The sequence below is a fragment of the Drosophila mojavensis genome, unplaced genomic scaffold, assembly GCF_018153725.1.
Source record: "Drosophila mojavensis isolate 15081-1352.22 unplaced genomic scaffold, ASM1815372v1 contig_74, whole genome shotgun sequence".
NCBI lineage: Eukaryota > Metazoa > Arthropoda > Insecta > Diptera > Drosophilidae > Drosophila > Drosophila mojavensis.
Window position 1 is genome coordinate 613,066 of NW_025318899.1, and position 25,180 is coordinate 638,245.

Consider the following 25,180-nt stretch of genomic DNA (forward strand, 5'->3'; position numbering starts at 1 on the left):
GGTTTATACAGTTAGGCTTTTAATAATTGAAGGGGGAAACTGTAGAAGCAAAATTCTTATCCGTAAAATATATTCTGCTGTGTAGACTTAGATCTTTGCTTCATTCTTTCCAAAACAGCTTAAGAACAGGGTATGCCTACGTCAGTAACAACCTGTTTCTCTGCTTCTCTGGCTGTAATTTCTGTGACTTAAATGGCTATCGATAGCTGCAGTTGCAATTGCAGTCGCTGAGCTGAAGTCTTGGGCTTAACAAATTTGTGATTATATGAGTTCGGTCTTCAGGGGCGGCATATTTGCGAGTGGGCGTGGCCGGCTATGCAATTGTCTGTCTGCATGCAAAGCTCTCGCTGCTGCTGTCTGTTACTATTTGGCTTTTGCCAAATGCCGTTGCAACTGTAAACAGTAACAGAGAGATATATTTTTATTGCAGCGCCTCGACTCGTGATACAAGCGCGATTTGCGTGCCGAATTCGAGCACTCCATATGCATAATGAATGGCTTTAAAAATCTAATTAGACTATCGCTCGCTCTCTTTGGCTTGCAAGAAGTTAAGCCCATAAAGACAAAACCACAAAAATAGTCCAGAACGTGGCTGGCTTTAAAGGCAGCCATGGAAAATTCGCAAATGCAAACAATAAAATGCGCTGTGGCAGATGTGTGGGGTGTTAGAGGCAAGGGGGGCAGGTGGTTAGCATCTACGCTACAAAGCACGCGCACTTGATTCAGCTCAGGTTGCTGTTGCTGTTGTTGCTGCTGTAGCCGTAAATGGCTGATGAGGCCAAGTTAATTATACCGTTGCACAGAGATCTCTTTGTTTTTTGGCCACACGTTTACCTCATTTGCAAATTGCGGCACTTTTAAAAGGGCTCTGACGGAGAGTAAGACAAAAGCGAACAGAAATGCATGCAAATAGACAGAGAAAGGGCAAAAGACACAGAAAGAGAGAGAGAGAGAGACAGAGAGAGAAGTAGAGGCAGACAGCTTGTGCCATTTTAGCCCATCTGAACTGAAGCGCTTTAATTGCGGCCTCAAGCGCTGACCAAGCGACTTTAGCGTTTGCTTAAAGAGATATCCCAGATATGCAAACAGTTGCTATATAAATAAAGATGACACAAGTCTTACAAAGGGAAATCTCTATAAACGAGGATTGTAGAAAGTCGCAAACTGATTATATGTATGGGAAAAAGGGAAACATCTTTTCATATAACTTTGATCAGTAGCTGAAGTTTGACTTGAAGATGTGCAAGCAAGAGAGTTACAGAGAGATAGAGGTGGAAGAGATGCAGGTGAAGGAGATGGGCAGAAAACGGAAATCCTTCTGGGAGCGGGATCAGAGAGAAAAACGTAGAGTTAGATATAGAATGTGTGAAAGAGAAAAACATGGGAGACAAATATGAACTGAGATGAAGGAAGAGATCGAATTTTAATATGATATGTAACTTATTCAATTCCAAGCACGCTTCACAAAGCGACACTAGTTAAAAGTCTATAATGATATCATAATGTTGCCTAAGCAATTTGTAGAATTAATAACCACAAAATGCCAACTTAAACCATTTCAAATCGCGTCGCAGTTGCTAATAAAGTGGAAAAACTGAAACTTATCTAAAACCAACAGAAATTCTTTGTCCAGCTACAGTGCAGTGAGTGGAAAAAAATAGATGAAAACCGTTAGTTGGGCACCTACCCTTAGGCACATATTCGTGCAACATTTATCAGGCAAATGCAACTCCCCTCGTTATGGCATGATATATGACGTGTGATTCGGTGGAGGGTATCACAATTGCTGCCGATAAGAAAATCATATATATAAAAGAGAGCCGACCGACCGACCGACCGACTGAGGGTTTGTTATGACATTTGAACGAACATATGGCTGTGGCTATGGCAAGGGGATCTATGCCCCATGCACGTAATTTGCCTGAGCAGCCGGCAAAGTTTTCCAACCAGTTGCCTCAGCAAATTTCCCCAGCCATAATACATAATTTAAATGTAAGCTAAGCACTTAAATTATGACAAATACAAAAAAAGACTGAAATGAAAATAAAGCACAAAATGCGACCGGAAACTGGCAAACGAACATCTATAAAGAGAGAAAGAGAGAGCGAAAGAGAGAGAAGGAGAGGGAGAGAAGAGAGCCCACAATGCGTAACGGCTTTAATTTTAGGAGAATTATCTATGTGTAGCACTCGCTCGCAACTTGCTATTAAGCAGCAACTCCATGACGACATTAACTGCAATTGCAATTAACCCACTTTGTTTTTGTTACGGGAGAGAGACAGACAGACAGCGAGAGAGAGAGAGAGAGAGAGAGAGAGACAGAGAAGAGAGAACATTAACTGTGTGCCTCGTGCCGTGTTTTGACATAAATAAAAAAAGAATTCAAAGAGAATTAAGCATGAAATTCATCCTGTCATTTGCTGAATAGCTAACCAAATTATAGAAAGTGTGTTTTTTATTTTTTAATAGCCTTTTTTAATAGTTTTAAATGGGTTCAACTAATAAATTAATGTAGCTTGGCACTCTTTTTGTAGCACAAACTGCAATTATTTAAGTTGATTTTTATTTTTTTTTGTTAACAAGAAATTTGAAATGTCAGCTCTTTTTTTGAGTACTTCCGCTTTTCGGATTTCGAAATATATTTATATAAAATATTATTTCTTTAATTTATTTGAGGAGCGAAAAGAACTTTAATTTAGATCAATAATATATATATATATAATGGGTATAACAAATAAGTTATTGAGAACATTTGCTCGTAAATATTACACCCTCATCGTTCTGGTGAAGAGAAACTCGAACTTTCCACACATTATCCACCCTTCCAGGTGAATTGGCCGCAACCTAAGCCAACAAAGCTGTGCAGGCAAACATCAAATCTATATTTATAGACATGACAGTGCCATTTGGTCTCATGTTCCCTATATGTAAAAGCGAAGAAAAATAATTAACATCTGGCATATGCTGGCGCTCTCAGTCTATTGTTTCATACGCTGCTGTCTCATACCCCCCTTGTGTGCCCTTGCGGAAAGAAGTGGAGAGACCCAGTTAGGGTCAAGTGCAAACTGGCATTCGTGGCACAGCACTTGCTCTGCTGTTCTGCTTGTACTCTCATTCCCATTCCAATTGCCTTTTCCATTTCCATGCCCATTCCCATTCCACTCACATTCTCATTCCAAAGACTTTAATAGTTTCGTTCCATTCACTGATTTCCGCGCTCATAATTTTTAGTGGCAAACTAGAAACAATTTCCTTTTATGGTTTTTGTTGTGCTTTACTCAGCTCGCTCGCTCAACATGCGGTTCTAATCAACTGAAGTTTCAGTGCCTTTTTCAGCACCGCCATCGAAAACTCTTTGGCGAGTTCATTGGCTTCCTCTTAGCTGATCATTTGATTTGCCTGGCGAGATGCGTGTCCAGCTGAATAGTTGGAGACGCCCCCACGAATATGAAAAGGCTTTTGACGCCGTCTGACCTTCGACGATTGTTAATGGAGAGGCTGCCGAGACACTCGAGTATGGGAGGAGTCTGAGAGAGATGGCAGGGGGCCAAGTTCAACGGAAGCCAGCAAAGAAACAATTTTTCTTCTCCGCAGTCAACACTTTGCTATGCTCGCTATGCTCGTTCAGTAAGTGAGTGGAGTATATTGGTTTGCACTGATGCATGAGAGTTGGAGTAAATGAGGCAGTATAGGTAAAGATATGTATGGGCTGTATGAGGTGTGAGTAAATGAAGTAGCATCCACTAAAAGCTTTCATCGATAACCTCTTCTCGCCTTGTGCTGATTCTCTTTTTATACTCATTCACGAAAGTGAATCAGTATATTGGTTTTGTGCAATGTCCGTCTTGCTGTCCGTCCGTCTGTCCGTCTGTCCGTCCGTCCGTCTGTCCGTCTGTCCGTCTGTCCGTATGAACGCAATCTATTTCGGCGCTATTGAAGCTAGAGACTTGAAATTTGGAACACATACTCGTGTATATCTCCCATTTATAAAGTGTTAAAATGCATTTTCCGATATACCAGAAATCATGTTTGTTGAAGAGCTAGAAAGCTGAAATTTAGTATGTAGGTCCGCGTTGACCACCCAAGATCACGAGCTATGGCGGATATATCTACGCCCATTGGGGGCGTGGCAAATCGGATAAAACTGTATCTCCTAAAGTTGTAAACCTAGAATGCTGAAATTTTGCACGTCAGCTAATGGTATGATTCTATAAAGTCTGAAGATAAATTATAGGTCTACGCCCATTAGGGGCGTGGCAAATCGGACATGAAGATATAGTGATTTTTTAAATTCTCCTATATTTTGGACACTATTGATGGCAGAGACCTCAAATTTTGTATACATACTCGGACTGATCACCCAAGACCAAAAAGTTTTATCGAATATATGTCCGCCCACAGGGGGCGTGGCAAACCGCAAAAGTTTATATCTCCTAAAGTATAATAGCTAGAAGCTTCAAATTTGGATAGTTGAGTTACTGGTAGCCTCCTCTATCGATTCCCCAAAAATAATTTTTACGCCTCTTTAGGGGCGTGGCATATCGAAAAATACCCTGTAATTTTCACATTTTTTGAGGGTAAGCATTCAAACTTTGCAGTTAGGGTACCGTTATCTCTTTCTAAAAACTGACCAAAAATGAGGTGTCTACGCCCAGTTGGGGCGTCGAAAAAACCTGTATATTCTACAGTATTAGAGCGAAACTTAACTACTAAATTGTTGATGGGATGTGAATGAGTATTCCGCAGTCGGTAACGCCCGACTGCAACGTTCTTACTTGTTTCTTATTATAGATTAGGAATGGTTTCAATATATTCTGTTTATTAAATCCTCACTAAACTATGAGCGAGCATTCGACAGTCGTTCTAGTCCATTCAAATAGTTTTCCACTTGTATTTTTTTTATCCACTTGGAGTTGCAAGTTGCGACGAGTCGCTTGCAACATTGCGTAGCGTTGTTTTGTGGCTTGTAGCCAGTGCATTTGTGCCGCCCCTTGCGGGTTTGCATTTTTTGCAGATGTCTTTAAGATGATAACCCCGAACCCCCGAAACGTATTCCACTCGCTCGCCACGGTAAAAGTGACAACAACAACAACAACAGCAACAACAGCAGCAGCAACTGCTGAAAGCAAATGAAATGTTTTCATTTCTTGTATTTCTTTTCGGGTATTTTTGTTCGGTTTTTGTTGTCGTCTCCAAGTTGGGTCTGTGTCGCAGTTGTACAGCTTATCGCCGTGGGGCCATCTGTTCAGGGGCCAAACAGAGCCGTAAAGAAATTAATTCGCCTAACCCTGTCGACACCTAACACAAGGCTAAGCCCAACAGCCACCAGCCAACAGCCAATGCACTGCGCCACACATGGCCATAGCCACTGTCAATGTGAAGAAGAGGCTTTCACTTAGCCACGCTCCCTCTATCCCTCTATCCCCTCTCCCCTCTGTCTCCTCTCGTCTGCATTCTTGATGGCCACCCGCATCAAATTCGTGCCTTGCGCTTTTGAGTGACTTATGCAAATACTTGACGCAAGGTTCATCAAGCAGAGAGAAATGAAAGGCCTCTATGAAGGCGGGTTAACTGCCTAATTATGCAAAGCGGCTTAGACAGCGAGGCGAACCCATTCATTTGGCCAGGGCCAAAAGGAAGCCAAACTTGGCCCCTTACTTTGCATAATTGACGAGCGCCATTTGATGCACTTTGCAGAGCAACAAAAATTAAGCGAAATAAACCCCGGAAATATTCGTCTCTAAACCATGTTGCATGCCCCATTAAAATGTGTGCGTGCGTCTGTGTCTGTGTATGTGTGTGTGTGGAGGAAAGTGCTGCGGAAATGCAAAACCAAATAGTTTTGCAGCGAGTGTGAAAAACTTGAAAATGTTTTCAAATTTTTTTTTAATGTTATGCGGCGGGGCGCGAATAAACAAAGGCAAAAGGCGAATGCAGTCCAAGCAGCAAAAGAATGCACATAAAATATAAGGCGCAATTGTTATGCTCGACTAAGCGGCAATACACTGCGAGAAAAATGCTAGAGAAACAAGGAAACTAATAAAATTGATGTGAAGAGCCTATTTGGATTGAGATGAAAGAACTGAAAAGACTTTGACTTGAAATGTTTCCAAATTATTTACATACAAAAAAGACTTGTTAAATATTTCAAGCTCATCATAAATTTTGCTCAGTGTAAGCGCAGTTGGCAACAGTTAAGGCTAGTTAAGGAAACAAAACCATTTTGCCAACCTGTGAACAGTTTTACAGACCAGACACATTTTTGTGTCGAAACTTCTCAGTGCATAAAGCCAGGCACTTAAGAAGCAAACGGCAGGTGCAGGGCCCCAATGACAGGTGGGCGTTGCAGCTGAGGAAAGGGGCGTTCGCCTGGTCATGGGTAAATGGGTTTCGCAGTAAGCAGCAACACTCGAGCAAAGACTCTGATTGTGTGGCATTTGGCCAGCCTAGGCCGGGCCAGGCCAGGCCAGGCACTGACATTTGGCCAGGGCCAACAATCGCCGGCTGATTGCAGCTCTGCTCGCATTTAATCCCAGTTGTTTGGCTGCACAGAACATGGCATTAGGCGAACACCTAGTGGCTACTGGAGATGGTGGCTACTGGAAAGATAGTCCCAATTGCTGCTGCCGCTTAACAAGCGCAATTTCCATAATCTATAGGAAATGCAGCAACGACACGCTCCACACTCCACACTCTACACTTTTCACACCATTGATTGCAGAGCTCTGATCCAGCCAAGTCGAAAAAAAGAGAAGAAGAGCCAGAAACCAATCGCTTCCGCTTGATGTCAATGCTGAGAATCTCTGCTGAACGTGACCAAGAGTTCGGAGTTGCTCAGCGGGCGAATCCCAAGCGAAATGGGGCTTCAATTACGAGCAGAGTTGCCAATTGCGATCTAAGTAAAAGAGTTGCTCAATGTAAAGATCAAAGTGATAGATCATTTGCCAAACCAATTCTTGAGAAAGAAGAGATAATACATTATAATTTTGCTATAGGCAACTCTGGCTAAATTGTATAATTGAAGTGTGTGTGTTTGTGTGCTGGCAACCCTGTTAAGCTGTCAGCTCTTAACAGTTTGGGGCTGCACAGCAGCTGACGTAGCTGTGTTTTTCCCCCATTTTTATATCCACTTGGAGCTTAAATTTTAATTAAAACGAAACAAATAACTTTTGCATTAAATGATGAAAATTCAATTAGGCACACAGCCTGGCAACTCTGTTGAACAATGTTCAGGCACAAACTCTTGCTTGGCTGCTGCAGCTACTACTACTTCTTTTTCGTAAATTCCGGCTTATACAACTAATAAATAAATTTCAATTAAAATATGCATGTGCCTTGGCAACTCTGGCAGAGTAATACTTTTGCTGCGGGTGCAGTCAATTTGTGTCGACATCTAGTGGGCGTCTTTGGGCCGTTCTTTGTGGCTTTCACCTTATAGAAAGCTCATCATCATTACAAATTTTCGGCTTGAACTGTGCCCAGCCTCTGTTGGAGTCACAACCACACACACACACACACACACACAGAAACTCATATCGCAGCTAAGCATCTATTACAATTCGATTTATCGCGATGCTCTTGAATTACAAATAGACCCGCCTGAACCAACTCTGATGAGGAGGCATATAACAAAAAAGTCCAAAAATGTTTTTTGGGTGCGGCTCTTGGTTGGGTCTTCGCCTTTTGTCTTTGGGCCAAGTTTGTCTCAAGTTGAAGGCGCCAATAACATTAAAACTTAATATACAGAGTTTAAAGTAAATTACAATTGGATAAGTCATCATTGGGTCAACGACGACTTCAAGCTGTGGGCCTTCAATATATGGGCACAACTGCAACTGCAACTGCGATTACATAGGCAACAAAAGAGTTTAAAATTGGAAAGTTGTGGTCACTAAAAAGTTGTCTGTTTCAATTTAATTTTATTAGGGAATTGGGAGAGTTATGTGTAGGGTATATCGGATGGTATATAGGAAGCCAAGCAGCCAAGTCAGATTTTGAGCATTTTGAATCTTCTCTTTTGGGAAACTGATACTGAAACTACATCAAGTAAAGCATTCAGGATAATCTTGGAAATCCTTCTGAAAATAAAGCACCCTAGTATGTGATCCCTTCACATAGATCATCTAGCATATCCCCTAGTATGTATCTGCTTTGCACTCTGACCTTTTCCATTTGGCAATCCAACTCCTATTCAAAATCCCACAAAAAGCAATCCTCTTAGGCCTTAAGCCACATTATAAACACATCAACATGAAATTCATCAATTGAAAGTGCGCCGCAGAGAGATGCGATCCGAGGAAACGTCACGCGAGCAGCTTCCCAAGCGGAATGACAAAGTCTTTGCTGCAACGCCAGTGTCTTGGCAGTTGCATGTGCCATGTGGCATGCTGCATTCGGCATGTGACTTGTGGGTGATTGGTTTGTAAGCGTTGAAAACTTTATTATTGTATTATCACATTCGACTCGGGCTATGTGCGGGACGAAAGCAAAGATTCAGTTGTTGTGCTCGACTCGAGCTGTTTTCTGGCGTGGGTGCTAAGCCCGTGTCACAGCTTGGGGACTATGCCAATCCGAAATTCCCGAAACGACATGTGCAACATGCATTTGCCGTTCCCTTTTGCTGCATGTTGGCTTTTGGAAAATCATTTAAAAATAATTAAGCTCATGTTGTCTTACCCAATTGAGCGGCAGGCGCCCACGTCCCACGCTTTGATTTGTATTGTGGCAAATGATTTTGTTGAAAGATTCCTCAAAAATGTATTTATTTTGGGCTTGACATCTCCCTGGAGCTCTCGTTTTGGAGTTTAGGATTACAGTCGGGGCTGCGTGGGGCGTTGCATCAATAAATCAACACGAACGAACGGAAGTGTGGAAAGTGAAACACGATCTTTTGTTACACATTCCGATATCGAATATCGATATGTGCTCATGTAAATGATTTGTGATAATTGAATTTCGTATCGAAGCAAAGGGGAAATAAGATTACTGTAAGTTTAGTTTATTAACTGAATCACTCCTTGAACAGGGAAATACTATATTGGCTAAGAAAAGCGGTGAGCGGATCGAATTGGCAATGAGCAAGGAAGAGAGTAGAGTAGAGTCGAGAGAGGAAAGAGAGTTGTGTCTCGCTGTCCGTTGATGATGCGATTAAAAGATAATGACAGCAACAGAAAACTATCAAATGACAGATTAGAACGCATACTGAAGGCCTGACGAATCGCAGAGAAAGGCAATAAGAATTTATGAACTCAAGGGAGACCTTAATCTGCGTAGTAAATACTGCCCAAATATATAGAGTAAACAACTCTTATAGCTTCAGAGAATGCCAGATGAGAGTAGCATCAGTTCAGTGGCAGCTGTGTCGACTTAGTCACCTTTTAATGGGTTTTCCAGGCCCTCGCAGTGTCTGTGTCTCACAAATGTCTGTGGGGAGTGCCGGCAAAGCTTACTCATAGACAGAGTGTCTTTTCCGTAGATTTATGTGGAGAGTAAGTCAAAGTCGTGCACAGCCTGAGTCGAGGCTGTGAATGCTTTGCCACCCGCGGCTGCATCAGCGGCTGCTGCTGCGGCGGCAGCTTATGACAGGTGTCCAATGGGATGACAACACAGATTTCAATTACAATTCGCACACCTTTTGACTCCTAATTTCTGGCTAAGGCATGTAAAAAGCGAACCGCAGCGCAAATTAGGCAACAAACGCCGGCAACATGTTGTCTCGCCTGCCGCGCAGCATGTTGCACAGAAAGTAATGGCAATGGGAATGGGCAATTGGCAGCGAGCAATTGGCAATTGGCAATTGGCAATTGGCAATTGGCGATTGGAATTGCAATAATTTATGACTTTTAATTTGCCACTTGTGCAAGATTTATGGCCCAATATGAAAATTGAAATGCAATCAAAAAATATTATGTTAACCTCTGACCTCAGCAAAGGTAGGAAAATTGAAAAAAATAAGAAGAAGAAGAAGAAGACAGATACAGAGACAGAAGACAGTCGAGGAAAATATGAACTATTGTGGCACATAAATCAGCAGCAGTGCAACGACAGTTTTTGGCGCCCTTTGCTGGCACAGCTACAGTTTTCACTCCATAAATGCAATAGCAACAACAACAACAACAGCTGCAGCAGCAGCAGCAAATTGATTGACAAGCCATGAAATTGCATTTTGTGTTTTCGGCTTGGCTTCTCCAGCTGCTGGCTGCTGACAATTTGAAATGGCTTAGAAAGTTTTTTGTTTTGTGAACTGAACTCTGACCCCGCCGACTCGCCGACTCGCCGACTCGCCTGGGAGCGTCGCGTCCTTTTGGCTGCATGCGTCCTGCTTGTTGGTGGCAAGCAAGTGAGGCATATCATTGGCTCATCATCGTGTGGTGGAGGGAGGAGGGGAGGGAGGGACTTTGATCTCCAGCTGCGCCAGGCGTCATGCATGAACGGCCGGTGTTAGCGGCTGCAACATGCAAATATGAACATGACAACAACTTGCATGCCACACACACCAGACACCGCAGTCCACCCCACCTCTTCTACTCCTCTCCCCTTGACTTGTCTCTGGTATGCCACCCAAGCATTGGCAATTGCATTTCCTATTTGCGGCCTTGGCTTCCTTCCTATTGGCCACGTTTTTTCTTCACTCTCTTCTATTGTTGTTTTCCTCGTTGTTTGCATAAACATTTTGCATGCACTGTGCGACTCGTATTTACGCCCCGTACTGTAAGATTTATTTGCTCTAGCCGTGGCTCCTCTTGATGTCTTGCTTTAGCTCTGGCTGAGGCGGCTTTGGCCTCAGCTTCGTTGACTCGTGCAATAATAAATTTGAAATGTTTTGGCATTTTGGTAGCCATTGAAGCGCAGCAAAGCCCGGCTAAATAAACATTTGAAAACGTGCTACGAATTGTTTATGTTATGAGAATTTGCTTAGTTTGAACAGAGAGGGAGGACGGTCAAGGGAGGGGAAAGTGTTTAAATTAAGTGGAAATTTATGCTAGAGGAGTTGTGATTGAATATGTGTGGCATATGCTTAAAAAGGAGTTTAAAGTACAGTGAAAGGTTAAAAGAGGAAAATGAGAATCTGAATGTGGTTGAATGCGAGTTGAATTGAAATTGAATTGAAGTATGTATGCAGCTAATAATTGATAATAATTATAAAGTAGACTGAACAACTCCTCTGTCTACAGTCTGATTGCATTTTGATGCCTCGTAATTATAGGAAATAAGATATCTTCTTCGATGCGATAACAGCTTAATGGATTGATTGTATGGCACACTCAACAGGCTTATTTTGGTCACATCTGAAAGCATTTCGCCTCTCAATTAAATGCATGAATCTAATCTAATCGATTGACACTTCACTCTCTATGACATACAATATTTTATTAGCTGCTCTTTAATATCAGAATTCCATTGATTTATGGCCCAAACTAATGCACTCGGAGCAACTTATCAGTTGAATATGGCTGCAAAGTGGGTCAGCTTTAGATATCGAGTGCTTTATCGATTGCCCTGTTATCGTCTGCATCAAGAATGCGGCTCGAATGAAAGCACTTTCCAGGCATTCAACCGGCATTGGCTGGCTGCATTTTTGTCGCGTGTCTGCCACGCCCGCTCACTCGGAAAATGTCATGCACCATTGCCACATGCACGAAGCCATAAAATTGGGTGAAAATCTATTTCTTTTCCGTTCAATGGTTGTTGTTGTGGCTAGACATAAATTGTGGCTAGAAAATAGCTTTTCTCGTTTGCCCTTATTCAATTAGCATAACAAACTATAACAGCGCCTGCTACTCTTACTCCAACTCCCACTCCCACTCCGCCTCCCACTCCTACCTCCACCTCCTCCACTCAACACCCACTCGGTAAATGCCGATATGGCGCCCATTTTTGGTGTTTTCCATAACAGGGCATATGGTGCTCTCTCTCTCCCTCTCCCTCTCTCTCTATCTCTCTCTTTGGGCCTGTCAATTGTGAATGTTCTATATATGTTAAAGATTTCTCTCATTTGTTATTATTGTTTATCCGCCGGGCATCTGGCGATTATTCGACTGCCAGAGTGTGGCCAGACATTTCACTTAAACAAATCATGATCATCGTCCATCGTGCCTGTTGTCAAACATGTCGCTCTACAAGATCTAAACAACGGCGCCGTGGCCCCTATTTAGACATAAATTATATATTTATAGCCCTGTCGATTCTGTTTGTCTGGGAAGTGGTTTTTCTTTTCTTCCCCGTCTGCCCATAAATTTGATGTGGCTTTGGAGTGCATTTCATTAGGTCGCCTGAGAAGTTGACAAAACGAATCAAAGCAAATGCATTTCGAAAGTTTACTATGGAGCGTAATGGATGTCTGAGCAGTTAAGTCTATCGATGCGGGAGATGTTGAAGTGGAGGTAACTTGGGAAAGGAAGCTGCTGGAAAGCATTTGCATGTTATATCCAGGTTTTATTTCTTAGCATGTATATAAATCAAGAAAGGCATCTCTGGAATCGGGTATTTCCTAGTCAAGCTCTCCCGACTAGAACACTCGAATGTGTTTCTCTCTTTTATTTCCCTTGACTGTATACCAAATATAGCTGCTACTTATATCGTATATATATATAGGTCTTGCATACTTAATATCAAATCAACTAACTTTGTCTCGTTCTTCTCTTCTCTTTCTAGGTAAGAATCATACATACAAGGTCCAAGATCTCTGATCTCCGTCTTCAGCAATCGCACACACATGTGTTGCGTAAGTTTTTCCAGCTATTTTCGGTTTTTCGAATTTTGTGTTTGTTTTCATTTTCTATTTTCATTTAGTTTTTGCTTCCGCAATTAAAATTGCCATTTCTCATGTTGAACTATCAACAACAAGATGCCATTTCCCTGCCTGCCCAAGTCTGGCGGTCATAATTTTTTGGCTTTGCGTGCAAATTTCAATTTTTCATGGCAGGCGCGAAGAGGGGAACGAAACATTGCAACGTTCAATAAACTAAAATGGAATCCAGATTGAGATACACATATATATGCTTATGTATTTTATACATATATCACAAATGTGTTATGTGCTGTGCAGTTGCCACGCCCCTCTTAGCAGGGTCTTTCTTTAACGATTTGCAATTAACATTCATTCGCTTTCACTCAACTCATCTCTTTGAGTGCACAAATTATTCGATTCGCGCTTTGTTATGAATGCAATTTCTTAATTGCCCCAATGCAATGGACTTTCGCATTTCATTGCCTGATTTATTGCCTAATTATTGAGTCTGTATTGGACAAATAATCGATAATGCTTTATATTTTAATTGAATTTATCGTTGAGCTAAGCCAGCTGAACGTAATTGTACATTTTAATGAAGTCGAAAGACATTCCAGAGATTATGACTGGCAGCCAAATGAGTAAAGTTATGAGATATTTCTCATTAAAGGAAAAATCAACTCCCTCTCGCTCCTTAGACTTATCAAGAGATAAAGGAGAATATTTGGGCAAGTACTACGACACCTTGAATACCCCTACTCGACTACTTAGCTCATTTCTTTCGCCATCTTTGAACCACTCGATTAGATTATCGATCTCTGCCTACTCGGGCATTAGGCTTCCATGCAATTAGCTAATTATGCAGAGAGTCAACGCTGCAATTGCAAGTCAATCGCTCTGCAGATAACTTTTATTACGAACAACCCAAGACTCGTAATGATTGCAATGATCATTATGATGATGATCAGCATTTTGATCAGTATCGGATCGAAGCGAGCAATTACTTTTGATAAAAGTGAACGCGGCCAGGGCATAGAGGACCTTCATTTCAGCCATCTAAACAAAGGCAGCGCTTTGAAGCAAGATGCGCTGCGGATCGCTGGGCTTGCCCTAGGCCCAACTGCATCTGTTTGAGCACTGTCAGAGTGTCTGTCTGTCCAGCTGTCTGTCTGTCTATGCAGTGCGCTGCCGACCCGAGTTTGAGTTCGAGTTCGACTTTCTGTCTGACAGTTTTTGGACTCGGCTGACTGTTCGACTGGTCGAGTGCTCTGGTCCGGCTGTCTGTCAAAGGCATATTGAAAACAATTCGTTCGTTGGTTCGTTTGCAGCGTCTGTCTTCCGGCAGTGCTACAATGTGTTGTTGCTGTTGCTGTTGCTGCATGTTGCATCAGTTGCTGTCATTTGATTTTGTACTGCTTTTTGCTCTCTGTCAATGCAGCGATTCGCCTGTTTGATATGGCGCAAGCAAGCAGAAAGCAAAAGCAAAAACAAAAACAAAAAACCTTTTGCTTTTCGCTTTTCCTGTCCTGTGCTGGCATTCAAGTGTGCTCGATGCTCTCTGCCTCTGCTCAATTGAGTCGCCTGGAGGAGGGGGCCACGTCTGCCCAGCGCTCATATTTGTTAGCAATAGCCAAAAATGTGAAACGTGACAAAGGCAATCGCCACGTGTTGGATTTACACACAGGTGAGAATTGCAAATTTCGCAATTTGAATATTTGAATATTCGCGGCGCGACATGCACGAGCTGCAACATGCACCACAAATGCAACAGCAAAGACTTTCTAATGCTGCCCCAACAAAGGGAGTCGCCTTCTCCTCTTCTTCTAGCTCTTTTTCGACCCATAAATAAATTTGAAATTCGCTGCGCCTGATTAATCCTTGTTAAGTCTTGCCACATGGCAACAACATCATGAGCCCACTTGCAACACATTCAATCAGGAAACTTCTGCAAGTGGTAGGTGTGTGTGTGCTGCTCTGCCTACCTGGTGGCAGCCACTGCTCGTTTATTCAAATTGCCGTTTGGCAAATTGCTAATAAAGTTGCCAACCTCAGCAAAGCCGACGACGACGACGACGACGACGCGTTGCCAATAAATTTTGCTTTTATTTCCACGCTATGCAAATTTTTTTCTGCACTTCGATCGATCGGCAGCAGACGCAATAAAAATCAAGAGGCGTTGATGTGTGAATGTCGTGTGTGTGTGTGTGTGTGTGTGTGTGTGTGTGGCTTAGGATGTCTTCGTTATGGTCCTATTGTCGCCTTGCCACACAATGAAGATCAGTTAAACTTTCTCTGGCATTGAGTGCAAATCAAGGCATTAGTTTGTTATAGATGCATCTAATTGATGTGGCCAGCGAAAGTCGCAGACCTACCTGTACAGGTTGTCCTTTGTTAGCTGCCTACATGTGTCGCCTCTCAATGGGCAAGATAGCGAAATATACTCGGAAATACATTTCAATTGAATCAAGAGTTTTTCTTCTGTTGATGATGATTAAACTTGGCTAAACAAACAACGATTTCATATAGCTCTATAAGGATGTATTGATTGTGCAACTCATGATTATTAATGCAAATATCTCAGTTCTTATAATATCTAACTATATATTATATAAGAGTATATCGTATTCCTAAAGAAACTATTCTTTACTCTTTCTTACATAAATATTGATCAGAACTCTTCTATTTCTATCTTCTATCTGGCGTATTACCAACTTTTTCTCTTCTTTCATCAGTTATTTTCCACCTTCACGCTCTGTCTTCCATCTACCATCTCATCTGCTATAAGCTTTTAAATTCTTGATTCTGGTTGGAATTTTAATCAATTAATGCTATATAATTATTGATCAGTGATAATTGCCTTGTGTCTCTCTCTCTCTCTCTCATTTTAATCCAATCAACACTTTAAGTGTTGCCTCACTCTCCCACTCCCTCTCTAATTATCCTTTTATATAATAACATTTCTCTCATTCTGTTTTAACACCATTTTCTGCCTAGGCTTTATATATAGTTTATACTGTCTGTATATTAGTTATATATCACTAATCTTTCACTGTTTTCTTTGCCACTTGGTTTCTCAGCTGATTTCTGAGGCTTTTGCTTGCCACAGTTTCAGTTCAATGTACTCTAAACAATTGAACATTAAGCACGCTTAGCTGGCTGCCTATGTTTGTTGTTATTGTTGTTGTTGCTGTTGGTTTGCTGCTTGGCTGCTGCGGTCTCTTTCACCGCACTCAGCTCACATCGGCTAGGTAATATCTTAAGGCTTAACTACCAATTGTACTGGGTGTTATTGAACTCGGCCCACATTATTTTTAATAATATTTATATTTGCGCCCGAAAGTACCTTAAATAGTGTCACAAGTGGCAGTTGCTAGCCGGGCACGTAGTCAGCTTGTAGATTACCTCTTAACCTGGCCAAGTGAACACGCCTTCCTTTTGCATTTAAAAATCAATTGCTGCGCGAGCTTCCGAGATTTGTGCAACGTGTTGCGGCTCTCTTCACATGTCGTCGTCGATTAAGCGGCGACGTTGCGACGTTTATCTATTCGGAAGTAAGAGAGATGCTGAGATGTTGGAGCTGTAGCTGTGGCTTGAGACTGACCCCCAAATGTGACCCGGCATGTTGCAGAGTTATGAACCCGTTTGCCGCTTAATGAGTTGCAGTGGAGTCTGTCGTAGCAGCAGGAGCACGAGGAGGGGCAGCAGCAGCTGGAGGAGGCGGTGCAGCACTTGACTTATGTGTGTTTGATTTTGTAGCTTCTGGGCATTTGGCTGTGTTGCTGTTTTTGTTTTTGCTCGAGCTGCCTCTGCTCGCAAATTGAGGTGTCGTAATTGTTAAAAAAGCAAAGAGAAACAAAACACGCTGCAGATTCCACTTGATGCCAGTGTTTACTGTGTGAGCATCTCCACCTGCTGTTAGTGAAAGTGCGCTTTTCCATTGTCTCCTGCCTGGTGTCGGCTGTGGCCCCCCAGGACAGAGCAGTCCCCCCCAAAAAAAACAAAGCTGCAACTGAAACCCAAAACTCATTTGCAATGTTAAATGAAACGAACAAATTTATTTGAGATATAGTTAAAGCCAAATTCAATAGAGGCCTGCAAGCGACACTAATGACAATTCATATTCGAAAGCAGTAGGATATACAAATAAGAAATAAAGTAATTATAAATGATTGAGATATAGAGTTCATGAACATAATAGTTAGTCAATGAATCGACTTTATGATCCGTCCAATAGGCTACATAGTAAAACAATGATCAATGGTATCCTGTGATATATCATATTAGTATATAAACTATCATAGAGAGCTCTATAGAGTATCATTCAATGTCGTTTACTAGATATCATATCAGTTTTTATGAAGTATTTTCACCTTCAGAGCATTTGAGCTTCGTTCATTTGGCATCAACTATTCAAGCTTATTTAATTCGTTTTTGCAATTTTTTATTTGTAGTGAATTTTTACTTCTTTCTCTGTCTGTCTTTCGCCATCTCCCTCTCTCTTGGCAGTTTTTGGTAATTACATTGTCCATTGTACAACTGTTTTGGCTTTTTTTATGGGCACTTAATTTGCCAAAATGTCGGCTTTCAATTACTGTGCGGTGTTTTTTTTATGTGCTGTGCATTGCCACGCCCCAATTACGAGTTGTCCAAGAAAGCTGGCAACCTGTTATATGATAGAGGATGTGCAACGGGGTCAACGGAGGTCAAGTCAGGCAACCGAACGATCATTATCATGATTATAATCTTTATGTTTCGCGTCCATGTCAATTATAACTGCAACAATTGCAGCGAGCATTAGCTATAATAATAATAATAATAATCACAATGATAATGATAATGATAATGAATGGAGTTCTGCTTTAAAGCGCTGCCATAAATAAATAAGGCGTTGCTTAGCTAATTTATTATTTATTATATGTTATATGGTTAGCTTTCTCTTTAGATATGAACTTTGCGATAGCTGTGCGATGGTAACTTTATATTATGTGACATTGTCCTTATAAAGCTAAAAATCTTACACTCGAATAACTGTTGGATTTTCATTAATAGAGCTGCATCTCTTATTTAGATTTTGACTTGAATCGTAATTTGAATCATCTGAATGCCCTTTGACTGTTCAACTAAGCATGAAACGTAATCTGTGCATAATGCAGCTAGCTTTGAAATAATTTTGACAGCTGAGAGCTGCAGCATAAATCGTATTCATTAATATATATACATAGATAGCTATAAAGCTCCGACCCCGAGTTCAATTAGCTCGTAAACGTGGATGATTAGTGGCCGTCTTGAAGACTCTGGGCTTATCAATGCCCACACAGAGCAGCAGAGAGCAGTGAGTGACCCGCAGCGTTAGATATGATTGCGTTGTAATCAGCTGACCTTGACTTGCATACAGTAGACACTCGCTGATGATGATTGGCTCGGCTGCAGCCTTCAGGCGAGGCTGCAGGGAAAACTCTAATTGCCCAATTCAAATGTTGCGCAATTGGACGACTTCACATTGTTTGCTTTGCATTGTTGTCGTTTGTTTTGTTTTTTTTTTTTTTTAAGACTAATTAGCCAAATGTTTGCCAATTTCATTGACTAATTTCATTTGATTGCTGCAATCATTTGTCATGGACAGCTTTAGTTTCGGGAAAACTGTTGAAAAACTGGTGAAAATGCGCCGCTGCTTGCTCTGTGTCTGTGAAAATGTCAGCGCAATGCAATATTGAGAAATGTTTAGCTCTTTTGTATTGCTTTGCAGTTGTTGTTGTTGTTGTTGTTGGTTGGCTGATATATCGGCAGTCATATGCATTTCCATTCCATATCCATATTTCATATGCTGTCTGTCTATATCCATGTTTTCCAGCCTGTTAAGCTGTTGCTGTTGTTGTTGCTTTTGACCAATTTTGGTTGGGGGGTAAAATCAATCATGAGAAATGTTTTACCATTAACAATGGACTTGTAATCCGATTTGGATTTGCACGAAATGGGATTATGAGAGATGGCCAAGTGGGGAGAGAGGAAACGGGAGATGGTTGTATAGCTAAAACGAACTTACTTGAATGTTAGAGAGAAACATCTTGCAAGAGAGGAAGCGATGACTCAAGTAACATCGTCTCTTGCATTCACTCCACTTAGAGAGAAAGATCCATCTGGCTAACTATTCCGTATTCAATGAAGATTCAGATTAAGAGGTAGATGAGCAGTTTTATGGATTAATGGGGGAGAGAGTGAGAGAAAAGTGTCTATTGTCGCAGATGAAAAGAGAAGAGAAATAAGATCAACTAAAGTATTCTTACTTTGTATTCCCTCGACTGGGCTAAGCTTTCTAGGGCCCAAACCGTTCTTTTCACTGTTACGTTCGACCTTCTACAGCGAGTTCAGTGAACCTCTTCACCTAAATCTGTGGCACATTTGACACCGGCAACTCGAGTATCATCTGCACTCGAAACTATCAGATTACCAAACACGGCGCTGCCCCCAAATTGAGCAGAGACAAAAACAAAGTCGAGCAAGCCCCGACAACACTTTCGAAGCACTCGTCGTGTGATCTTCGGGCCACTCGAGTGCAATTAACGTTCGTTAAGTGTCTGCCAAATGTGGTACATAGAAGAAAAAGAGAGCCAAGCCAAATGACCGCCATCAGTTGGCCAAATGGACAAGGTCAAAGCTTTGTCCAAGAGCCGTTAACAAGGCTGCTGCCGGGGAGCTCCGCCTCGTGGCTTGGGCTTTCATTCGAAGGTTGATTACGGATCAACTTGGTAGTTGAGTTGAGTTGTTGAATACGCCAGTTACTTAAGCAGACGGGAACTTGTCTCTCCCTCTCTCTCTCTCTCTCACCCTCTCGCTCTTTATATTACTCTTTCTATTGCGGTCTCTGCCTTGTGGCAATTAAAATGATATTACCTTTCTGTGGTCAATGTACTAACAGCTGACACCAGGCGTAACGCTAGTTGAAAGATCCCAAAATATCAAAATAACAAACAACTTTTGGGCTAACGACTTGTTAATTGTGCAATAAATAGAAAGCAGAAAGCCGACCCAATAGGCCGTGGCCCCTCTGATGTTGTAATAATTGAAATTTAATGCCGACAGAGAAAGCCAAGGATTTTCTTTTAATCTATATACAACCGAAGTGAGCAGGTAGACAATGCTCTCTTAAATAACCAACTTAAAGAATGCTTCATCAAGCGCAGATGCTTCAATTGTTGTGGCTTATGATATATTCATTGAAAATTTGAAATAGATGAGGGTTTAGTGAGTCTATTGAAAACTTGAGAAGAAGGAAATTAATTTTGATCTTTGACTTCAATTATAAATGAAATATTTTAAAGGAATTTTGAGAGTAATCAAACAATAAAATGTATCCACCTTTGGTATATCCAGGAGTCAAGGAATTAGTGTCGAATGGATAACAGTAAAGTCTTATATGTGATGTCACGTATGCTTAGTATGACAATCTGCAGCTGCATTCCATACGTAGAGGGTATCTTCCACGTCACTCAGTGACTGAGCCAAACTGCTGCTGATTGGTAGTAGTAAAAAATAATTATATAAACAGTTAAAGCCCAGCAATTTCATAATCAGTTTAAGCAGTTAAAGGCATGTAACATGTTTTTAATGAGACCGGAGCCAAAGCTAAAGTCAAAAGCCAAAAGAAAAATGAAGAGAAAAACTGAAAACAATTTTCAAAAGCTTGACAAGCGGCAAACTTGTTCTTGGCCACAGTTTTTGGATGCAGGCAGACTTTGGCTGCAACTTCGAGTGGACCACATGGGGGCCAACAGCAACAGCAACAACAACAACACATCTGCCAAGAACGTGACGGCAACAAAAGGCGCAGACGACGACGACTTCGTCTCGGCCGTCGTCGTCGTCGTCGTCGCGTCGTCGTCTTATCGTGCCCGGCTACGAACGTGACACTCGAACGTGATTATGTCAACCGTGTCGTTGTCAGCTTTGATATCAGAGGCCCCCCCTCACTCGCTCTCTCGCTGGCTCAACGCTGTGCCGGCTCTGATATGTTACTCAATAGGCCGTGTCGGGGATTTTAACTGTGCTATCAGCGGACATTTTGGTCAGCGAACGACTCTCTCTTTCGCCTGCTTAGAACGGTTCTTCATCTTTGGGGTTTTCGGCTAATTCCCGGTGCATTCGCTTGAAGCACGTTGCAGTTGCATTTGACATCGTTCGCTGCTCTCATTTGTGGGACAACCGAGTTCGGCTGAATGCGTTTTGTCTCCCAGGCAGCTTAATTGTCCAGGTGACAAAATACGTGCGAGGTGTTGCACTTAACACCAAACATAAGTCAAACAATACGTCTTAAATGCAGTCACTCCCACCACAAATATACCCTGTATAGGGAAGTACCGATGGGGTATGTTTAGTAAGAAGCTTGTGGAGTTATTGAATGTTGCCAAAATGAGAAGAGTAGAGCATGGATTGCTATAGATCAGTTATGAAATGCCATCGGTATTAGAGATATGCATATCTATCGATAACTTATTGACAGTATTTATTTATCGATTGCAACTTCCATCAATCACTTCTCTAGGCTATCCCTTAGCCTAATATCTTCATCAAGCAACTGTTACATCTTGGGTCATTTTCTCATTTTCTCACACCTCGATTGAGTGTCAACTTCAGTTTGTCTGCTTCTTCTTGTTTCCTCCTGTCATTTATCTTGTCAATAGAGCTCGCCCAACTCCTCCGCAGCAGAAGAGAAAAGTGTTGTTTGCGCTCCTCCTCCGCCTTTTCGTCTTCTTCTTCTTCTGCTGCTCCATTGAGGTAATTAGAGAAGTCGCAACTTGTTTGCTTTGGAAGCGCGAACGCCGAAATTAGTTTGTGTCCCAAACCGGGCAGACTTTGTATCTAATTTTTTCTTCTCTCTCCCTCTCCTTTTCTTTCTCTCTCTCCTCTTTGGGGCTATTTAAAGTCGCTTTCGATTTGGCCATTTGGAAGTGTTCCAAATGTCGTGACTATTTCACTCAGAAATGTGCTAGCAAAAAAAGCTGAAAAAGTAGGAAATGTGCGCGTTCCAATTTATAGTATGTGTGACATGTTGGAAGTGTTGCATAGTTGTTGTTGCTGTTGCCGTTGTTGTTGAGGCAACGTTCATTGACTTTTGCTAAAGAAATTTTCAATTTTGGCTAAAATATTTGGCAGGTGAGAATTGAACTTATATGAGCTAAATGTGAAGCTTTCTAGAGCTGTAATTTATTAGAGATCGGCGTGAATCAGATATATGTATGTATGTGTATATTTATACATATGAACACATATCAGCATCTCAACTGACGAGGGGCGTAGGCTGTGCCCAGTGTCTAAGGGGGGCGATAAATATTTAGAAAATGCGGTCGAGGTCACGTACTGACATTTTCGATCATGAATCCAATGTTGTTGTAGCTAGTTAATTGTTGTTGTTGCTGTTGTTGTTGGTATTCTTAGCTATTGCTCAACACTGTACGAAAAAATTTCGTGAGTCAACGAACCTCGATCGAGAGACACAGCCACACAGGCACACAGCCAGAGCAGAGTGCCCAGTCTTCAGCTTTATAAATAGCAGAACGCATTAGAAGATCTTTGCGCGAATGTGCGTCATGCGGGCCGACAACAATTGGAGGACAGCCACAGCCTCTGTCTGTGTTGCAACTAGCCTAAAGAAGAGGAAGCACAACTAGTGGAAGAAGAAGAAGAAGCAGAAGGAGAAGTGTGCCCACTGTGCATGGAATTTATGTGGCCAACAAGAGTCCAATTAGCATTTAGCTGGGCAAAATGTAGTCGAAAGTCATATTTCAACTGGCGCCAGCTGGGAAAAATTGCTCGAGTTTATGCTTAATGCATGCACACAAATCATAAGCGAGCTGAGAGGGAATCATAAAGAATTATGTAAATTATGTAAAAGTTATTGGAAAATATAAAAACTAAAGGCTGAAAACGTGATTGCAGTGGGAAATCGAGCATGAATGGGCACGAAATGAGCCGTTGACAGCTCGAATGGAGAGTTGAGTAGAAGGGCTTATGATGAAAATATTATGAAATGGACGATTAAATATGAGCAATATATGAAATATAGAAGAGTGTCGTATAATGAGCGATATGTGCTATGAAAATATAAAAACTTATTTCATTTCTTACTACATACGCCTTTAAATCGATGATCTGTAGACAATTCTTTGTCAGTTTTCCGCTAAGCATATTACAATTACCTATAACAATTGATAAATAAACACTTTGAAGCGATTTGTAAATATCAGTTCTGAAATTGTTTATGCGTCCCGAAAGCATTTGCCCAGTGAGCAGCAGCCCCTACACAGACCTTGAAACTACTGCGGAACAATAGAACAATAGACACATTACTTGTATACCTGTTCACGCAGTGAGATGAGCATATTGGTTTTGTGCAATATCCGTTATGCTGTATACTTCTGTACATCCGTCTATTCGACCTTCTATCCTTCCGTTTATCCATCCGCACAAACGGAAACCATTTCGTCGTTATTGCAGCTATAGACTTGAAATGAGGAAGATTTATTCGTACTCCCTAGTCTATAAGTCTAGGGATACTTGAATTTCCCTAGGGATTGGATAATTCTGCAGTCGGGTACGCTTATTCTTACTTCAATATTCTTACTTCTAACGAATATAGCTAGCAACACCTTAGCCTATATTGCATTGCCCATTCTGTGTGCTCAATTCAGTATCCCACCCACTGTGCATTCACTTTTCTTTAGCCAATAAATTCTCTCTCTCTCGCTCTGCCTTCGTCTTGCAACATGTTGCCAACTGGGCGCCTGCTGCATGGCTGCTGCAGCTGCCGACTGCTGCCTGCTGCCTGCTGGCTGAGTGCATCAAAGTCTCAATTGCAATCACAACACTGGGGAGAAGGTAACATCTCAAGTTCAGTCGCCGATTAGTCACGAACTTTTTGCATAAAGTTCTGGCTCATATTTATTTTATTATAATTCAAAGTTCTGAAACTGGAGTCGAGTTCGGGCTGGAGTCGGAGTTGGAGTTCGACGTTCTCAGGTGGGTGGGTGGCGTGTGCAAAATACATTAAGAGGCTCGCCAAATTGCCAAGACCCAGAGTCGTGCAAAGATTGGGGAGTGGAGCCATAAGCCTACAGCCTCCAACTCGACTGTGACTCGACTTCGACTCCGACTCTGACTCTTGGCTGAGTTTAAACAAAGAGAAAGGCGTTGCTCTATGGCCAAGCAATTGTTTGGCTTAGCTTGTGTCTTGTGGTTGCTGTTGTTGCTGTTGTTGTTGTTATTGTTTTCTTTGCAGCTCTCGCTCTTCAGCTCGTAATGAGCCGCAACTATCGCAAATAGGCAGCCGCTTGACTGCCACACCCACACCGCCTCCACACACCTGCCCAGGTCACAGACGCTTCTTACGGCTGTGGCTCCTCTGCCAAGAACTTGAAACAACTTCATGACTCGCGCGACTCGCCTCTCAGCTAATGGCTATGAATTGGGCTCTGCACTCGGCTTGAGTTTTGAATTTGTGCAAACAGCCAAGCCTCTGAAAACAGAAAGACCCAAACACTTCCCCCTCGGGCACCCCTCGACGTAGCGAACAAATTCTTTGTCGAGCCACATAATTAGATACAATGATAAAAGCAAAACAGCGAAAATATCATAATATTATAATGCACACAATTTCTGACTCAAGTCGCTGTAATGATGCAGAAAATTATCTAGCGGAAAATTCCTATAAAATAGAATTCGATTTGCGCTCGTTTAGATATTTGTGAAGTCGAAGGAAAAGCCATTGGAGTGGAAGAAGTTGACTAAGTGTGGGTGGAGTTTAATAAAAGTCTATAATGTGGAAGGAAGTCTAAGATTGTGATTAGAATAGATAAAACATGTGTTTGATATAATTATAAAAACTTTGATATATTCAGACTAGCATTTGTATTGGATATATAAGTTATTACAGATATTACAGAAAAGGAGAAGTTAATGTTGAGTGTTACCATGTTATGCTACCTATTGTATTACAGTTCTGTTAAACCGCTTTCGATATTCGAGAACTATCTATAATTGCAGGCACAGTAAAAGTGAAAACTTCAGTGTTGCAATTCATCAGGGTTGAAACTTTGACCAAGTCGCAGCTTGTCCAAGCAGCTGCTGCTGCTGCAAAGCTTTTTTTATGTCTTTAATCAAATGTCAAAATGTCGATGATAATCATGTGCATAAGATTTGCACGAACTGCAAAGAGAAGCAGACAGGAAGAGAGAGGAGAGAATAGAGTGGAGCTCGCATATGCAAATCGATAAACGAACGCCTTTTTATGACATTTCAATTTGCATTCAGAGAGGGGGGAAGAGAGAGAGAGAGAGAGTGGAGTCGAGTCCATTAAAAAAGAAGGTACAAATGAGCAGCCCAACAGGTGAAAATGGTAAATTTATGACTTGAGCTGGTGAAATGCACAGGATGCGAACAGTTGCTGCCATAAGTGTG

General features: G+C 41.7%; 1 protein-coding gene and 1 long non-coding RNA gene across 4 annotated transcripts in view; one reads left to right on the forward strand and one right to left on the reverse strand.

Annotated features, from left to right (window-relative positions):
- LOC6586406 (ras-interacting protein RIP3) overlaps positions 1-25,180 on the forward strand; it is a 140,034-nt gene that overhangs the window by 75,006 nt on the left and 39,848 nt on the right. The gene's annotated exons all lie outside the window — the stretch shown is intronic.
- Positions 7,900-8,967, reverse strand: LOC122757521. Its single transcript, XR_006357581.1, has 2 exons — positions 8,677-8,967; positions 7,900-8,620 (listed from the first exon to the last, which is right to left on the reverse strand). It is a non-coding gene; the product is annotated as an uncharacterized LOC122757521 (long non-coding RNA).